Source organism: Myxocyprinus asiaticus, chromosome 34 (genome assembly GCF_019703515.2).
Source record: "Myxocyprinus asiaticus isolate MX2 ecotype Aquarium Trade chromosome 34, UBuf_Myxa_2, whole genome shotgun sequence".
NCBI lineage: Eukaryota > Metazoa > Chordata > Actinopteri > Cypriniformes > Catostomidae > Myxocyprinus > Myxocyprinus asiaticus.
The window spans coordinates 6,564,080-6,581,762 of record NC_059377.1 but is presented as its reverse complement, the minus strand read 5'-3'; positions in this window follow the sequence as shown (position 1 = coordinate 6,581,762).

The following is a 17,683-nucleotide window of genomic DNA, read 5'->3' as shown; positions in this document are numbered from 1 at the left end:
ACCATGGTATTTATTAAAGTACCTTGGAGTACCATGAAAGTATCATGAAATATGAACAGGATCAATCATTCAGTACCATGGCATTACCCTGGTAACGTGGTGCACGGTGCAAAGGCGCGATGAGAAAGTGTGAGCGTGAGGCCATCGACGGTTCAACGAATGCTACAGGGTCCTTAAATAGCATATAACATATATTATGGGCATGGGCATGGGTATGAGTATGGGCAGCCGGTGGAACTCTCCCTAGGGAGTTGTTGCGCTATGCAGACTGCGTAATATGCTTATAGGGAGCTGTGGTACATGGTATTTTTCTGAAAGTGATTTGTCTAATGGCTTATTAGTTTCAACAAAACCAAACTGGCTTTGGCTGAACCTGACAGCTCCATCATTTTATGTCAATATCCTATAAAAGATTCATTTAATTTATATCACTGAAAGTGACGTGACCACTCCAATTATAATGAATAAATCTGTCTATGCTAGTGGTAGGTGATGTCGGAAATGCTGTAGCAATCGAGTATTATTCTTTTGATGAACTTACAACACAAGCACTTTGATGTTCCAGGGCGAATTCAAAACTGCATTTTTTGCTACCTTGAAGGGCACTCCTGCGGGAGGGGACGCCACTCGAAAGCTCGTTCAAAATGAAAGTGAGTAAATTCATATTGTGGAGGGCCCTTCCACAAGACTGTTAGCGAAGGGTACATTCATACAGTAATGTCATGTACCCACTTCAAAGGCTCTGCAGTTTGGAGTGAGTATAGGGCATAGGGAGGATCACTTGCGATTGGAATCCTCCCCTGATCTGCTGTAGCGTGCACTCTTAAAGGCACCTCCACTTAATTTTCTTTAATACGCCCACGATTTACAAAGAAATCTCATAATAACACATTATTACTATTATTGTGAGATTATGACGAGATTTTAATTTTGTTTTATTTAACTATTTTAATTTAATTATTAAAAATGTCTCCCCTTTTTCTGGATGACCAAAAGGGCACCTTTAGATTGTGAACAAAATGGGCAGGGGATTGCGCCCCTGCTGCCCCTGTTCTGTGCACGTCAGTGTATACAAATAAGTTGAATTTATTTTATGCAAAACAGCATTTATTTTTCCTTTTGATTTTGGGGTAAAATTGGAACCAAACATGTTTTCAAGATATTGACCAAATAGAGGGTTTCAGCTCTCACTGGCTCTCTGAGGTTGTCTGTGCGTGTCTTTGCTGTGTTGCTCCCATTGTAGCTCAGCACACAGCTGACGAACAGCTGTCAGAAGAGAAGTGAATATGCGTGCTGAATATGCAGTTTAGAAACTCGCTCCACATGTTGTTGTTCTTTGTGTATGTTTAACGCCATCATTCAAGCATCAAACTGGTTCTTCTATAAATGTACTACTAAATAAAAATTGTATTTAGTGTGCTATAATGCAGCAATGCTCAGAGGTTGCCCTTTCAAAGCTCAGGACACCTTATGGAGAGCTGAATTATATTTAATTTAAGAATAACTTAGATGATACTCGAAAAATATAATAGAATTTGGATAGATACAAAATATATATTATTTGTAGGTTATGAGGAATTGCTTAAAGGAATAGCTCCTTTAAGTTTCTGTAGGTCCACTTCTGTAGGCAAGTGAATGGTGGCCAGAATTTTTAATGTCCAAAAAGCACATAAAGGCAACATAAAAGTCATCCATAAGACTCCAGTAGTTTTATCCATGTCTTCTGAAGCGAGCCAATCGATTTTGTGAGAACAGGCCAAAATATAACTCCTTTTTCACAGTACATCTTGCCATTGCAGTCTCTAGGCACGATCAGGATTTCAAGCTCAATTACACTTCCTAGTGCTTGGCGCAGAGCTCTAGATGGCGCTATAGGAAGTGTAATCGAGCTTGAAATCATGTTTGTCAAGGAGACTGTTGATGTCAAGATTTATAGTGAAAAATAAATTATATTTTGGTCTGTTCGCACCCAAAACTGACATTGCTTGAAGTTTCAATTAAAGCTGAAGCATGTCATTTCTGCACTACTAGTGCCACCAAACGGAATAGAGCGCAAAAGTTCCCGCCCGCTTTTCTAACCTCTTACTTTTTTTAAACTGACTTGGTTCCAAAAGTATTTTTCCCATTCATTTTTGTCCTTAGGGATTTCATAAAATCCTTCATAAAAGAATTCTAAGCCATGAACCAAACCAAACAGCACCCCATTAAGCATTGCGGATGATGTAGTCAAATAAAAACGAAAAATAAATAAATAAATAACATAAAACTGTTCATTTAAAGTTGCTGATTGTATGTAACAATATATTTTAATTTTATTGCGTTTTTTCAGATATATACAAATATATTAGTTTGAGAGTGTAGGTAAACCGACTCGATTGCATCATTCACAGTGCATCATTGAAGTGTGCAGTTGCTGCAGAGCTCTTTTAGTGCGCTTTGTTTGCCACGATTCTCTGATTGGTGGACCTTATTCTTCAGGATCATGAGTAGTGTAAAACGTCACCAGGAATTCCAATATTAAACATTAATTGTTTTTAAAATGAATTTGAAAAAACGCAGACTGATGGCTTCAACAGAAGCACATACCATCAATTAACAGCCTCAGAGCTCATGGTAGGTCTCTCTTATAGGTTTATAAGTTATCATAAAAAATCAGTTCCCCTATGGAGAAAATAAATGCGATTTTTACTTCCAGACTTTTTTGCTGTATTGCAAAAATAATAATTGTCTTCAAACAGCGTTCTCTTTGGATTTTATTGTTGAACAGCTGCAGTTTTTTTTTATTTCAACCAGTTGTATTCACGTTACGTAATGTATTATGATGAAAACACTCAACACCATTCTTTGATTAAGCTTGGCCCTGACACTAATGTCACATGCATATGTCATTAAATAAAGCAAAGCACATAACTTTGACTGAAGATGATGATAAGACTTTGGATTAGACAAATCTGATCATTGATCAGTATAAATGTGAAACTTCCACCCAGAGAGTTTTGGCTACAATCAACATGCCCACCATAGATGAACTGCTCTCAATTTTCCAGCCACTTGGGTGGGCGACTTTCCCTAACAAAGGTGAACTCTAACCACAGTTTATCAGCCATCATTTTATGCATTATCACTTTTAGCAGTCAGAGTCATATGACTGGGTGTGTATGTGTGGGTTTTTGTGTGTGTGTGTTATGGCATTAACTCTCTATGGAATGCAGAGTTTGAAGACTTTTTCACTTGTTCTATGAGGGAAGACACCTGTAATGACAGGCCAAGGAATTCTCATATGTGTGTGGCGCTGGGAATCTTTGTTCCCATGGTAACAAGAAAGGAGCACTCAAAGTTCATATGGTTGCCAAGGTAACCAAACAAAACAAACTTAATAAATAAACAACTAGACTAAACAGCACCAAAAGTGCACAATATAATGGGCTAAGTAAAAAAAAAAAAAAAAGAAAACCTACATGTTGCTAGGACATTCTTACCTTCTTTATACATACTACGATGAGCCAACATGATTTGTCTATTTAAGGCCAGAATCCATTGGTGTTCGTTTACTTTTTGCATACTGACATTAAGTGAGTGGAAAAATGTAAGGGAGTTCAAGAGCTACTGTTTGAACTTTCGACCCCAGTTCTATGAGCCTTTAAAAATGTGTCTCTAACCTTTCCTTTACTACAGTCAGTCTGTGTCTGACTGTCTCACAAGGCCAAACTTTTGACTTGGCATGAAGTCTGGTCCACTTTGCAGCTAACGCCCAAAGTATACTTTGGTCAGACAGGACGCGTGACACAAATCTCGTCATAAGCAGAATGTACGAGCACTGAATGCGTGCATCCCAGTTTTTCTGACCGTGCATCTGGAGTTATTTGCACTAATTAATGGGTCCACAAACATTTGGAGCCGTTGCTGTCATGAAGAAGCGCTAGAAGAAGATGTAATCATGGCTAAGCATCAGGAGATGAAGGTAAAAACAACAACAGTGGATGTGCAAGTCAAGAGTGTGTGTGTGAGGAAGTCTGGAGATTCCTGCAATTGTATTACTCAAGTTGGAAGGAATATAACGACATCTTTATGGGTGTAAACTCCTGAAGAGAAAGTCCGGTGTCTCATAGCAGTCGTATCATGCATGCACCAACCGCCTGTGTGTGTGCACACAGATATGGAGTATACTTTACACAGATATGGAGAATTTCTGTCTGTCCAATAGTAATAGTGATTATTTCATCGACATAACCCAAAACAAAGCTATATGTACAGTTCTGCTCATGGATATCTAGTTTACTTGTTACTTAGTGGCTCAACTAAGTGTCTAAACGCCCCGGGATATTCACGGCGAAGTTCTTCTTCATTTTTCACTCAGAGCCAAAAAGAAGTTTGAAACAACTGAGCAACGACATACTGCTTTCGAACATGCAGACACTGGCCACGCCGCTGTGGGAGGCGTTTAGAGAAGCAATTAAATATGAAGACAAGACAACATGTAAAACCTTAAATAATGTGACATTAAAATGTGTTAATGATTTTATGCCTCATTCTATAAGTAGAATTCACATGAGATCAGTAAAAGAAGCTGTTTTACCTACTCGATGATGATTTAAAGCAGTGATTCTCAATTTTTTTGGGTCACGCCACCCTTTGATACAAGAAAAGCGTTCTAATCGAAAATCATTTAGTTTTTACTGAAAATAATGCTTTTAAAAGATTAAACTACATTTTCTTTCATCTTCATTTGACAAAAAAGGTTTTATTTAAAAATACAATGAAAACTGAATGAAAAGTTACACTGAAAAAATAGACCGCAATTTAAGTGTTATTTCACCTTATCACTCATTTGAAACTGGCACGCATGCAAGAATGACCTTGTTTACATGAGTGCACCTGACATCAGTGCTTTGGGCTGTCAAGAGCTGCATGTGCAGGATACACTGCGGTGCCAGACAAAAGTTTAAACAAGGCAGGAGAAAAGGCAGAGGAAAAGAAATTCCGCACATTGGTTCTTATATGTATTTTCACTATTTTTGTTGAATATGTGAAAGTGAATGAGATTTGAGGACGTGTCAGTCTTCCGCGCCCCACAGTTTGAGAACCACTGATTTAAAGTAATATATATGTAGTAGAATCTGTGTAATTTGTAGGCTTGGGATCGATGCCTTTTTCACTCATTGATAATCAGAAAATTTCCTGACGATTATCGATTAAAAAGTGTATCAGGATTTTTTCAGATATACACTATATTGCCAAAAGTATTCGCTCATCTGCCTTTAGACGCATATGAACTTAAAGTGACATCCCATTCTTAATCCATAGGGTTTAATATGACGTCGGCCCACCCTTTGCAGCTATAACAGCTTCAACTCTTCTGGGAAGGCTTTCCACAAGGTTTAGGAGTGTGTTTATGGGAATTTTTGACCATTCCTCCAGAAGCACATTTGTGAGGTCAGACACTGATGTTGGACGAGAAGGCCTGGCTCGCAGTCTTCGCTCTAATTCATCCCAAAGGTGCTCTATTGGGTTGAGGTCAGGACTCTGTGCAGGCCAGTCAAGTTCTTCCACACCAAACTCGCTCATCCATGTCTTTATGGACCTTGCTTTGTGCACTGGTGCGCAGTCATGTTGGAACAGGAAGGGGCCATCCCCAAACTGTTCCCACAAAGTTGGGAGCATGGAATTGTCCAAAATCTCTTGGTATGCTGAAGCATTCAGAGTTCCTTTCACTGGAACTAAGGGACCAATCCCAGCTCCTGAAAAACAACCCCACACCATAATCCCCCCTCCACCAAACTTCACAGTTGGCACAATGCAGTCAGACAAGTACTGTTCTCCTGGCAACCGCCAAACCAAGACTCGTCCATCAGATTGCCAGATGGAGAAGCATGATTCATCACTCCAGAGAACGCGTCTCCACTGCTCTAGAGTCCAGTGGCGGCGTGCTTTACACCACTGCATCCGACGCTTTGCAGTGCACTTGGTGATGTATGGCTTGGATGCAGCTGCTCGGCCATGGAAACCCATTCCATGAAGCTCTCTACGCACTATTCTTGAGCTAATCTGAAGGCCACATGAACTTTGGAGGTCTGTAGCGATTGACTCTGCAGAAAGTTGGCGACCTCTGCGCACTATGCGCCTCAGCATCCGCTGACCCCTCTCTGTCATTTTACGTGGCCGAGTTGCTGTCATTCCCAATCGCTTTCACTTTGTTATAATACCACTGACAGTTGACTGTGGAAAATTTAGTAGCGAGGAAATTTCACGACTGGACTTGTTGCACAGGTGGCATCCTATCACAGTACCACGCTGGAATTCACTGAGCTCCTGAGAGTGGCCCATTCTTACACAAATGTTTGCAGAAGCAGTCTGCAGGCCTAGGTGCTTCATTTTATACACCTGTGGCCATGGAAGTGATTGGAACACCTGAATTCAATTATTTGGATGGGTGAGCGAATACTTTTGGCAATATAGTGTAAATAGCGTTACCCGTTGCACAATAGTCTGTCTTTTCAAACATATTTCTCAACACAACTTTGGTAAAGTGTGAGCGGCAGAGTAAATTAAAGGGGGTCGCACACCGGACGCGTCTGACGAACGACATGGCGCATTCTAAAATTAAAAACAATTATTTTCTATGAAGGTATGGAAGTATACACCGCGGGTTCTCTTGAGGCTGCTCAAAAATGGAGCTCAACTTGCATAATTTCCATTAAATTTGACCCAAATCATTATCGAAGGGCTAAGATTATTTAGTCTAGACATCAGTGGATGATATATTGTGTATATGCATCTTTCATATGGAGTGGTGGTGGCGTAGTGGGCTAAAGCACATAACTGGTAATCAGAAGCACAGGTTGCTGGTTCAAACCTAAAGCACAGGTTGCTGGTTCAATCCCCACTGCCATCACCATTGTGTCCTTGAGCAAGGCACTTAACTCCAGGTTGCTCCAGGGGGACTGTCCCTGTAATAAGTGCACTGTAAGTCGTTTGGATAAAAGCATCTGCCAAATGCATAAATGTAAATATTCATATAGCCTATACAATGTATTTTCAGTTACAAGTGTGTCATTTTGTGGTTTGACAGCTTAAATGAAATCTATTCAAGGCTATATACAGAGAAATTGCATAATAATTTCTAATCGTTCAGTTTGCGCAGTTACACCAGTTTCATACACTAACTTGCAAACACATCAACATCACTTTCATTCTTGAAGTACAAAAACCTTTGTAACATTTGTGTGTATGCATCCTTCGTCCTATGTTGTGATGCTGTGCCTTGTGTGCCTACTTCAGTAAATGTTACATCATCCTCTTGTGGTCTCCCAACGCTATTACGCTAGACCTTCAGCAGAAGCCCAAAAGAGTGAATTGGAAAGCACGCAAATTAGGCTTCTTATTTAAATGTCGGCTAATATTAATACTATATCGATGCCTCAAAAATATATCGATAAAATAATGTGTCGATAAATAATCGATATATCGACATTTTATGACATGTCTAGTAATTTGTCATGTTTACATTCTACATTCATGGTGCATCATATGCGCCGATTATACTCTGTTATTGTAATTTATGATAACACTGATACTACTGCAAAGATTGGTGTATAGAAGAGTGTTCCCTGTCTGTCACTCACTCGACGTTGTGTCAATGTAGTGACACAAGGGGTTCGATTTTGAGAACCCCAATCAGGCTGCTCACCAACCCACTCCGTCCTGGGCTGATGCTCAGACGGCTGGGTCGGCAAGCACCGTGGTCGATCTGGATGTGGATATGGGAGCGTTTTCGCCGGCTCAACCCCCGCGGACCTCCCATCCCCCAGCGCGCTCGTTATACCCGGAAGAGCTGTCGAGCGATACAGGCGGTCCGCTCAGGGCAGATTTAATGTGTCGTTCGTGGCTTGCGACGAGGATGAGCTATCGGTCGCAGCATCGGAGGGTGGGCTTCTGCTATCAGAAGCAGGCGAATCTTCTGAGCTCCTGCCAACGGGTGGTAGAGCACAGGATGAGGCGGACGCTGAGATGGCAGCCATGTTTACCCGAGTGGCTGCGAACATTGGGCTGAAGTGGAATTCTCCACCCTGCCCTGAGCATTCACGGCTGGATGATTTGTTTCTGGGCTCGGAGTACGACTCACGGCCGCACCCCGCCCTGGTGCCTTTCTTCCCAGAAGTGCACGAGGAGCTAACAAAGTCGTGGAAGGCACCTCTTTCTGCCAGTACACGCTTCGCGGGCTCGTCCATCCTGGCTACCCTCTACAGTGGAGTGGCTAAGAGATATGTCGAGCTTCCCCAGGTAGAGCGTGCCATAGTGGTGCATTTATGCCCACAGGGCGCAGCCACCTGGCGCGATTGACCAAGGCTCCCTTCCAAGGCCTGTAAGTTCTCTTCCTCATTAATGACAAAGCTGCAACACCGTCGAGGATTTCGCCCATCATTTCTCAATAGTGAAGAAGCAGACCGAGGCGATAAAACACATCCTGTTGCGGCGCGACCCGGCCGCCTACAGGCGTTCCCCTGTGGTGCAGGCCCCGGCTCCTGTACCATCGGAGCCCGCACGCCGGCCTCAGAGAAAAAGATCCTTCCGCAGGAAGTCGGCTCCACCTGCCCGTTAGCCAGCCCCCAAGAACCCCAGACGGGCTTCGAGGCGGCCCTGGCACGGGCGACCTGGGGATGAGGTGACTAACTCCGACCGGTCTGGCCCAGGTGAACTCTCCAGCCCCACCATCACCCCTGGGCCAGCGCATGGTAAGTATTATATTGCCGGGTGCCCTCCGGGCCTCGGTGCTCACATGGTCGGTAAAGCAGCAGTCTCCTCGTTCCCTGGGTCAGCGCACTCGTGACGGCCGAGTTAATTGAGAATGCGTATGCTCTTCTCCCTCAGCGGGGCCAGGGCAGCCTCTGCGACCTTGGTAAAGACACGAGGAGACAGGGACAGACCGAAGGGGAGGACCTTGTACTGGTATGCTTGTCCCTCGAAGGCAAACTGAAGAAAGGGTCTGTGTCGAGGAAGGATCGATATGTGAAAGTACGCGTCCTTCAGGTCGATGGCTGCGAACCAATCCTGATGTTGTACTGACGACAGGATGCGCTTCTGCATTAACATCCTGAACGGAAGTCTGTGTAAGGCCTTGTTCAGGGCACGCAGGTCCAAGATTGGGCGCGACCCTCCCCCTCTCTTGGGCACGATAACATAAGGGGTGTAGAAGCCCTTGTGCGACTCGGCTACGGGGATGGGCTTTATTGCTGCCTTTGCCAGAAGGGTGGCAACCTCCGCCCGGAGGATGGAGGCACCCTCGCCCTGCAACGTAGTGGAGAAGATGCCACTGAACCGGGGCGGGCGTCTGGCAAACTGGATCGTGTAGCCGAGGCGAATCGTCCTAATGAGCCACCGCGAGGGGCTGGAGAGCGCTAACCAGGCCTCCAGCCTCCGCAAAAGCGGCACCAGAGGGACGACTGGACTTACCGTGCCCGGGCAGGGTGGTTCGCGGCAGGGCAGAGCAGGCGCCCCGCCTGGAAGACAGCCCAGGGGGGACGTGCTGCATAGCCGAGCACACTTACCTGTTCGCCGACTGTCTCTCAATGGAGAACGAGGGAACGGGAGGTACTCGCATTCACCTGATTGACTGGAAAGACCTCGAGCTTGCCCATGTCCATTCTTCCATGCCTCGTGACACGGTTCAGCGCCTGCAGCGTTTCCTATAGGAACCCCTAGTGTCACTACAGCGACACAATGTCGAGTGAGTGACAGACAGGGAACGTCTTGGTTACTGATGTAACCTCTGTTCCCTGATGGAGGGAACGAGATGTTGTGTCCCTCCTGCTGCGGCGCTAAACCGGCCGCTGACATGGCCGGGTCTCTCTATCGGCTCCTCAGAATAAATCTGAATGAGTGATGCATGCCATCTCCTTTTATAACCGTATATCCGGGGCAGAGAGTGACATGCAAATTCTACACCAATTTTCATTGGCCTTTTCTATTTTAAGCAAAGGTGATTGGGGCTCTCAAGATCGAACCCCTAGTGTCACTACATCGACACAATGTCTCATTCCCTCCATCAGGGAACAGAGGTTACATCAGTAACCAAGATGTTAATGGGCGGAATACAAAAAAATTATGATAAGAGAGGCATACCTTACTATGTGCAGATGTGTGAATGGCTTTCGCTGCAGATGGCACATGAGTGAAGCAGCATATAAAACAACAGAGTGAATGGGCACTTAATAGTATTTGAGTAAATTTGATTCCTTTTGTAGAATAATTAAACAAAAACAGTCGTACAACATGTTCTTGGAAAATGTTTCTACGCATACAGTGTTTTCAATAATTCAACCAATGGCAGTAGGAAGGTGTTTAGCAGCCGTTACTAATTTTTCCTCAAAGTTTTTTCCTGGCGAGCTGTTACAAACCACCAAAACGAACTCAAAAACACCAATTTTAGAATTTATTCCAAATGACGTCACACCCTTTCGTTCTTTGATGTCGTATGAAGTGTGCCTGCGCCTTAAGTCTGAGACTAGCTAAGAGACAGATGATGAAGTAACCAATAATTTATCTATTTATGAATAAACCAAACCAAAATAAATTGAAAGCAGTGAAACCTGACTGCTGGGAAGGAGAAAGTGATGCAGCCAAGTAAGAGCCAAGAGAATGTATTCCTATAAATGAGTTGTTTTACTGTATATATACAGTATATATATATATATATATATATATATATATATATATATATATATATATACACACACAGACCGATGAGCCAAAACATTATAACCACTCACAGGTGAATCGAATAATGCTGATCATCTCCTAACAAGGCCACATGTCAAGGTCTGGGTAGATTAGATGGTAAGTGAACAATCAGTTCTCGTATTCAATGTGCTGAATGCTGGAGAATGGGCAGGGGTAAAGACCTGAGCGACTCTGACAAGGGCCAAATTGTTATGGCCAGAAGACTGGGTCAGTGCATCTCTGAAACGGCAAGGCTTGTGGGGTGCTCCCGGTCAGCAGTGGTGAGTACCTACCGACAGTGGTCCGAGGAGGGATAAACCACAAACAGGCTACAGGGTGTTGGTTGCCCAAAGGTCATCAATGCACGAGGGCAACGAATATCCCTTCTGGTCCGAACTGATAGAAGGTCTACTGTGGCACAAATCACAGAAAATTTTAATGATGGTTACGGGAGGAATGTGTCACAACACACAGTGCATCACACCCTGCTGCGTATGGGGCTGCATAGCAACAGACCGGTCAGAGTGCCCATGAAAGTGCCTACAATGGGCACGTGAGCATCAGAACTGGACCTTGGGGCAGTGAAAGAAGGTCGTCTGGTCCGATGAGTCCCGTTTTCTTTTACATCACGTGGAAGGCAGTGTACGTGTGCACCGTTTACCTGGGTCAGTAATGGCACCAGGATGCATTGTGGGAAGATGACAAGCCGGTGGAGGGAGTGTGATGCTCAGGGCAATGTTCTGCTGGGAAACACTGGGTCCGGCCATTAATGTGGACATCAATTTGACACATGCCACCTATCTAAACATCATTGCAGACCACGTAAATCCCTTCATGGCTATGGTTTTCCCTGATAGCAGTGGCCTCTTTCAGCAGGATAATGCATCCTGCCACACTACACACATTGTTCAGAAATGATTTGAGGAACATGATGAAGAGTTAAAGGTGTTGCCCTGGCCTCCAAATTACCCAGATCTCAATCCGATTACCAACAAGTCCGATCCACGGTGGCTCCACCTCACAACTTACAGTACTTGAAGGATCTGCTTCTAATGTCTTGGTGCCAGATACCACAGGACACCTTCAGAAATCTTGTAGAGTCCATGACTCGGCGAGTCTGCACTGTTTTGGCGGTACACGGAGGACCAACAACATATTAGCCAATGTTTTGGCTCATCAGTGTATATATATATATATATATATATATATATATATATATATATATATATATATATACAGTATATACGTATATATTTTCAAAGCTAAACATTTTCTGATTAAATGAGCAAAGCCAAAAGCCAAATGAATAATTATTGTATTATTAATCATTATTATCTCCAATATTTTATGTAGTTATTCACACAGTGCAGCACTCAAAAGGTTGAGAGGAGCAAGAGTGAAATAATACAGTGTATAATCAACTCATATGTTTGTCATTTTGTTTCCCTCAGTGAATCTGAACACAAACCTTTCAGAAGCATGACAGCCTGTCTAATTGACTTTATGCTCATCTGGAGTTACAACCACACAAATAATCCCACTTATTTTATATTATTGAATAAATATAAGGATGTAGGATACATTTACATATTCTGACCAACAGATTTCTGGTTCAAGATGAAACAACAAAAATGAAATTAAATCAGACCGCAGATAATTTTTTTTAAAAATGAGTTTTTCAGACATGCAAGTACTTCAACTGTCACAACTCATTATCTGCTTTCTTTCACTTTAATTTCCTGAGTGCTTCAGAATATATGTGAAACTATGTAAGAGAGGGGGACCCCTGTATTCTTAGCATACTGTGTGCTGCTGTTTAAACACTGCATCTCTGAAAGCGCTGTCTGTTTGTCTCTCATGGGCCCCTTATACAGCTCATGCATTCTGAATATTAACAAGGCCTAATGTTACAGGGGCCCCTGCATACACTTACTGAACAAGTGAAAGACTCACTGTGTCCATCAGCCATGTCACACATTATCCAGCCAATCTAGAGATGGGTAGTTGACAAATAACATGTCCACAAACCTTTTATTCTTTCAATTGCAATATTTTAGGTTAAAATGTACATATATGGGTGTTTCTTCAACTTCAGGCCAAAAAACATGTCCAAAAACCATTTATTCATACAATTGCAAGATTTTAGTTTTAAATTTAAATATATAGTGTTTCTTCAACTTCAGGCCATTTCATGTCCCAGGTGTTGATTTTCTTCAAAACCAACATATATGGGTCTCATGAAAACATAATTGAAAACTTTTTAACAGGCCTTCATCCTTTATTTTTGTTACTTTTTGAATGCCTTTTCTGTACAGATTGTACTGTTTTAGCCTTGTCCCAGACCCAGACTTTCAGTGTTAAACTGTGAAAATGTATTATATCTATATACTGTATATAAAAATATTACATGTTTGAAACTATGATAATCAATATTTATTGTGTGGAAATTATTACTATTAATATTTCAAAAATTACTACTATCCCACACTTGTGGTGTCATTTCCACCACCAAAAATTTTGCCCCTAATTTTTTTTCTTCAAAAGTTAGTTTACTTTTTAACCAAGTGGACAAAAGGTAAAGTCAAGGTAAATATCACAATAATTTTGCCAAAGCCCACAAAAAGTGTGAATTATTATTTAATTGTGTGTATTTAGGATACATAAAATATTAGCTAGGAAATTAGCCTCAGCAAGACATAGGAGTCAGCTATTTTATTTCAAAAATGAAATTTTCACCATCACTGTCATTTCGACCACAGAATTCTATTAAACACAATAGAGAATTTGAGATGCACTGGAAATGGAAGCATAAGCGGTAGTTCTGGAGTTCTGAAGACCCTGGATCCTTACACTTTCTTCAGTCAGGCATCTCATCCAATCACATTACAGCCACTTTATAAGCCTACTGTCACGCCTCCCTCGGGCTCTCCACCTACCTCAATGTTCCGCTCCTCTTCTCCCGACTTCTAATTCGCCACACCTGCACCCAATCAGCTCACTCATTATGGACTGTTCACCATCAAGTCTCACAAAGGACTCTAGTTTGACCACGCTGCTGTCACGCAGTGTTTACTTACCTTTTATTGTATTGTGCTTAACCTGTAGATTCTCGTTATTGTTTGTTTATTGTTAATCCTTATTCTCTGCCTGATCCCTCCTCTTCAGTTCTGTGGACAGTTTACCTGGAAACTTACCTTGTGATTCCTTCATCTGCCTGTGAAACCTACTTACTGTAAATTACCTGTTTACTCACCTGTGTTATTTCATCTGTGTTTGATCTCACTGTGCATATGCTGTAAATCCTGTGAGTCTCATTAAATGCTCTCGCACCTGGTTTCAACTAACTACAACTTGTGTGGCTTGAGTTCCTAACAGAAGACTTGACCAGCAATGGAACCAGTGAGACCAGACTCACCCAGCAATGATGAAATCCTCGAAGCCCTAGTACAGCAACTTCGGCGATCTCTCACTTCGAAGCGCGCTACTCCTGCAACCAGTCAACCACAGCCCAGTCCTCCAATGCCATTAGCCCCTTCAGTGGACTCCTTACTGTACACACCAGCGCCCCCTTCGCCTACCAGCCACCATTCAGGGCCAGTAGTCAATCCAGCATCATATTCCGGGTCTGCAGTGGATTGTAATGGGTTCCTCTGCCAGTGTTCTCTTGCCATGGAGATGCAGCCACATCATTTCACCACCGACCGCTCGAGAATCATTTTCTGAAATACCAAATTCTCTTTGGGCCCAAAGTTAATATTATGTGGGATTAATGAAAGGCGCTGAACCAGTTGTGATCACTCCAAAATCCACTTTTTGGCCATGCAGAGCACAATATCCAATCAAAACTGAAGCCATGAAAGGCATTCGACCAGTATTTGATTCATTATTAAAATCAGGCATAATTGTGCCATGCCAAACATCACCAGTGCTTACTCCAATTTTTCCAGTTAAGAAAATAAGAGATGCTGGCTAGCCGGTAGAATGGAGATTTGTTCTAGATTTACAAGCTGTGAATGCAGCCATATAAGCTTGTACCCCAAAGGTGCCCAACCCACACACCATTCTGTCTCAGGTTCCATTAAATAGCAAGTGGTTCTCTGTTATCGACATGTCTAATGCTTTCTTTAGCATACCGGTCAATAAAGACTCTTAATATTGGTTTGCGCTTTCCTTCGAGGTGAAAACATACACCTGGACAAGATTGGCAATTTACAATGCGGCCCTAAAAGATTACATAGAAGGCCTTCAGCTCTCAAAAAATAGTGCACTGCTCCAGTACGTCGATTAATTTCATATCTGCTCTCCCACAGAGGAAGCATGCAAAGCTGACACTCTGACCCTTTTGAAACACTTGGCTGAGAATGGCCACAAAGCAAAACAAAATTGCAAAGGTAATGCCTCAAATTACATTCCTGGGCCATGTGATCACAGCTAAGTGTAAGTCCCTCTTGCCCAAAATAATTTTGGCCATACAAAACATTCCACGGCCTATCATCAAAAAACAAGTGATGAGTTTTAGGTATGACATCATTTTGTAGGCAGTGGCTTCCTTATTATGCAGAAATAGAGGTTCCACTGTCTGCAGTGATACATGGTAAAGGCCTGACAGCACATGACAAAGTAGTTTGTCTGAATTCGGACATGAAGCTTTCTCTTCTCTGAAGGTGGCTTTATAATCTGCACCCACATTGGGACTGCATGACATGACTAAGCCTTTTGTGCAGACGGTGGACGAAAAAGGAGGTTACATGACTTCTGTTCTGTCACAAGACCATGAGGGAAAATTAAGGCCTGTAGCTTATTTCTCATCTAAATTAAAGCTGTTGCTGCTGCAGAAAAAGCAGTGCTCGCTTCCAGAGATTTGGTGGGTTATCAACATTTGACCCTATTGGTCCTACATGCAGTATCAATCATACTGTTAGAACAAAAAACAGCTCACCTGTCTGCAGCACGTTGGTTAAGATATAATGCTGTATTATTGGAAATGCCAATAATTACTGTTAAAAGATGTACAGTTCTTAACCCTGCTACTCCTTTACCCACAGCAGACGATGGAGAACTACATGACTGTGTTGCTTCAATAACGGCCATTTGCTCCCCCAGGCCAGACCTCAAGGATACACCACTCTCCAATGCTGAGTTGGAACTGTTTGTTGATGGTTCTGCCTCAATAGACCCTATCATGGGAAAAACTAGGGCTGGGTTCACTGTAGTAACTGCATTTGATACTATCATTGAACTCCTTATCCGAACACACATCCGCACCAGCAGTGGAATTGATAGCTTTAACTGAAGCCTGCAAACACGCGGCTGGTAAGTCCGTTAACATTTACACTGATAGTAGATATGCATTCAGGGTGGTGCATGATTTTGGGGCCATTTGGAAGCAAAGAGACTTCCTTACATCTACAGACAAACCCATCTCTAACGGACCCCTGGTGGCGGCCCTGTTAGAGGCCGTACTGTTACCGTCCTCTGTCACGGTGTGTAAATGTGAGGCGCACACACTATGTGTGAGACACACTCAATTGACCTCATTTCTGTAGGAAATTCACACGCAGATGCTGCAGCAAAGAAAGCTGCTCAAAACAACAGTTTTGTTTCTGTTCCACAAACTGACACACACACACACACACACCAAATGAAGATTTAATTGATTTACAGAGCAGAGCAACAACGGAGGAGAAAGCTGCCTGGAAGAACACTGATTGTTCTAGGTGAGACGGTATTTGGGTTGGTCCAAACGGTAAACCATGCCTGCCACATCATTTATTTCCACATTATGCAAAAGGAGGGATGTTGAGTGAAATAAATAAGTACTGGTTCACAAAGGGGAATTCCATTTATGCCCAAAATTTTGTAAAAAATATGTAATATGTGCCAAATGTTATGTAGGAAGAGGGCAACAGATGCCTATGAGTGCACATCTGCCACCTGAAAAGCCATTTGACCACCTTCAAATGGACTTTATTGAACTGAGTCTGCAAGAAGGCAAATAATTATTTGCCTGGTGATTGTAGATATGTTCTCCAAGTGGGTGGAAGCATACCCCACTAGAAAGGCAGATGCAAGTGCAGTGGCAAAAATTCTAATGCGAGAAATAATACCCAGATGGGGCATTCCAGGGAAAATTAGCAGTGATAATGGAACCCACTTTGTGAATCAAGCCCTATGTCACAAAAGTCAGTATTTGGGAATTGATATGACAACACACTGCGCCTACCACCCTAAGAGTGGGGAAGCAGTGGAAAAAGAAAATGGCACGCTAAAAAACAAATTGGTCAAATGCTCTGTTGAAACTGGACTAAACTGGGTTCAGACATTACCATTGGTGTTAATGCAGATGCGGGTAAGGCACAGGAAACGAAATGGTTTGAGCCCATTTGAAATTTTGTTTGGCAGGCCCTTTAACATGGGAATTGGACCACAACAAATTGCCTGATATTGACCCGTGTGAGGATGAAATGTTGCGTTATTGTGCAAACCTCTCTGCTGTGCTTTGTGGTATTCATAGACAGGTGGAAGCATTCCCTTGAGAAGTGAAAGGGAAATTGCATGATCTGGAGCCCAGAGACTGGGTGGTGGTAAAAGATCAAAGGCGAAAGAATTGGAAGCTGCCAAGGTGGTTGGGAACATTCCAAGTTCTGCTGACAACTGCAACTGCTGTGAAGGTCGCTGAGAGAGCCACATGGATACATGCAAGCCATTGAAAAATGATTACAGAATTAGAAGGCAGCCTATCAAAAGGTGTGCGTCAAACCTCGGCTGATGACCAAAGGGGGTCTCTTCACCACTCTGTGGTGTAGTCTGGGAAGGAGGAGGCGTGTACTTTCAGTGGCAAAAATCCTGGCCCCAGTGAAGAAACCAACAACGTCCTGAGCATAGGAAGGGCCCTCAGCGGAAGCAGTGAGGCAATATGACACCCCTTAAGCACCAGAAGGGTGGCCTCAGGACAATCATGGGTGCC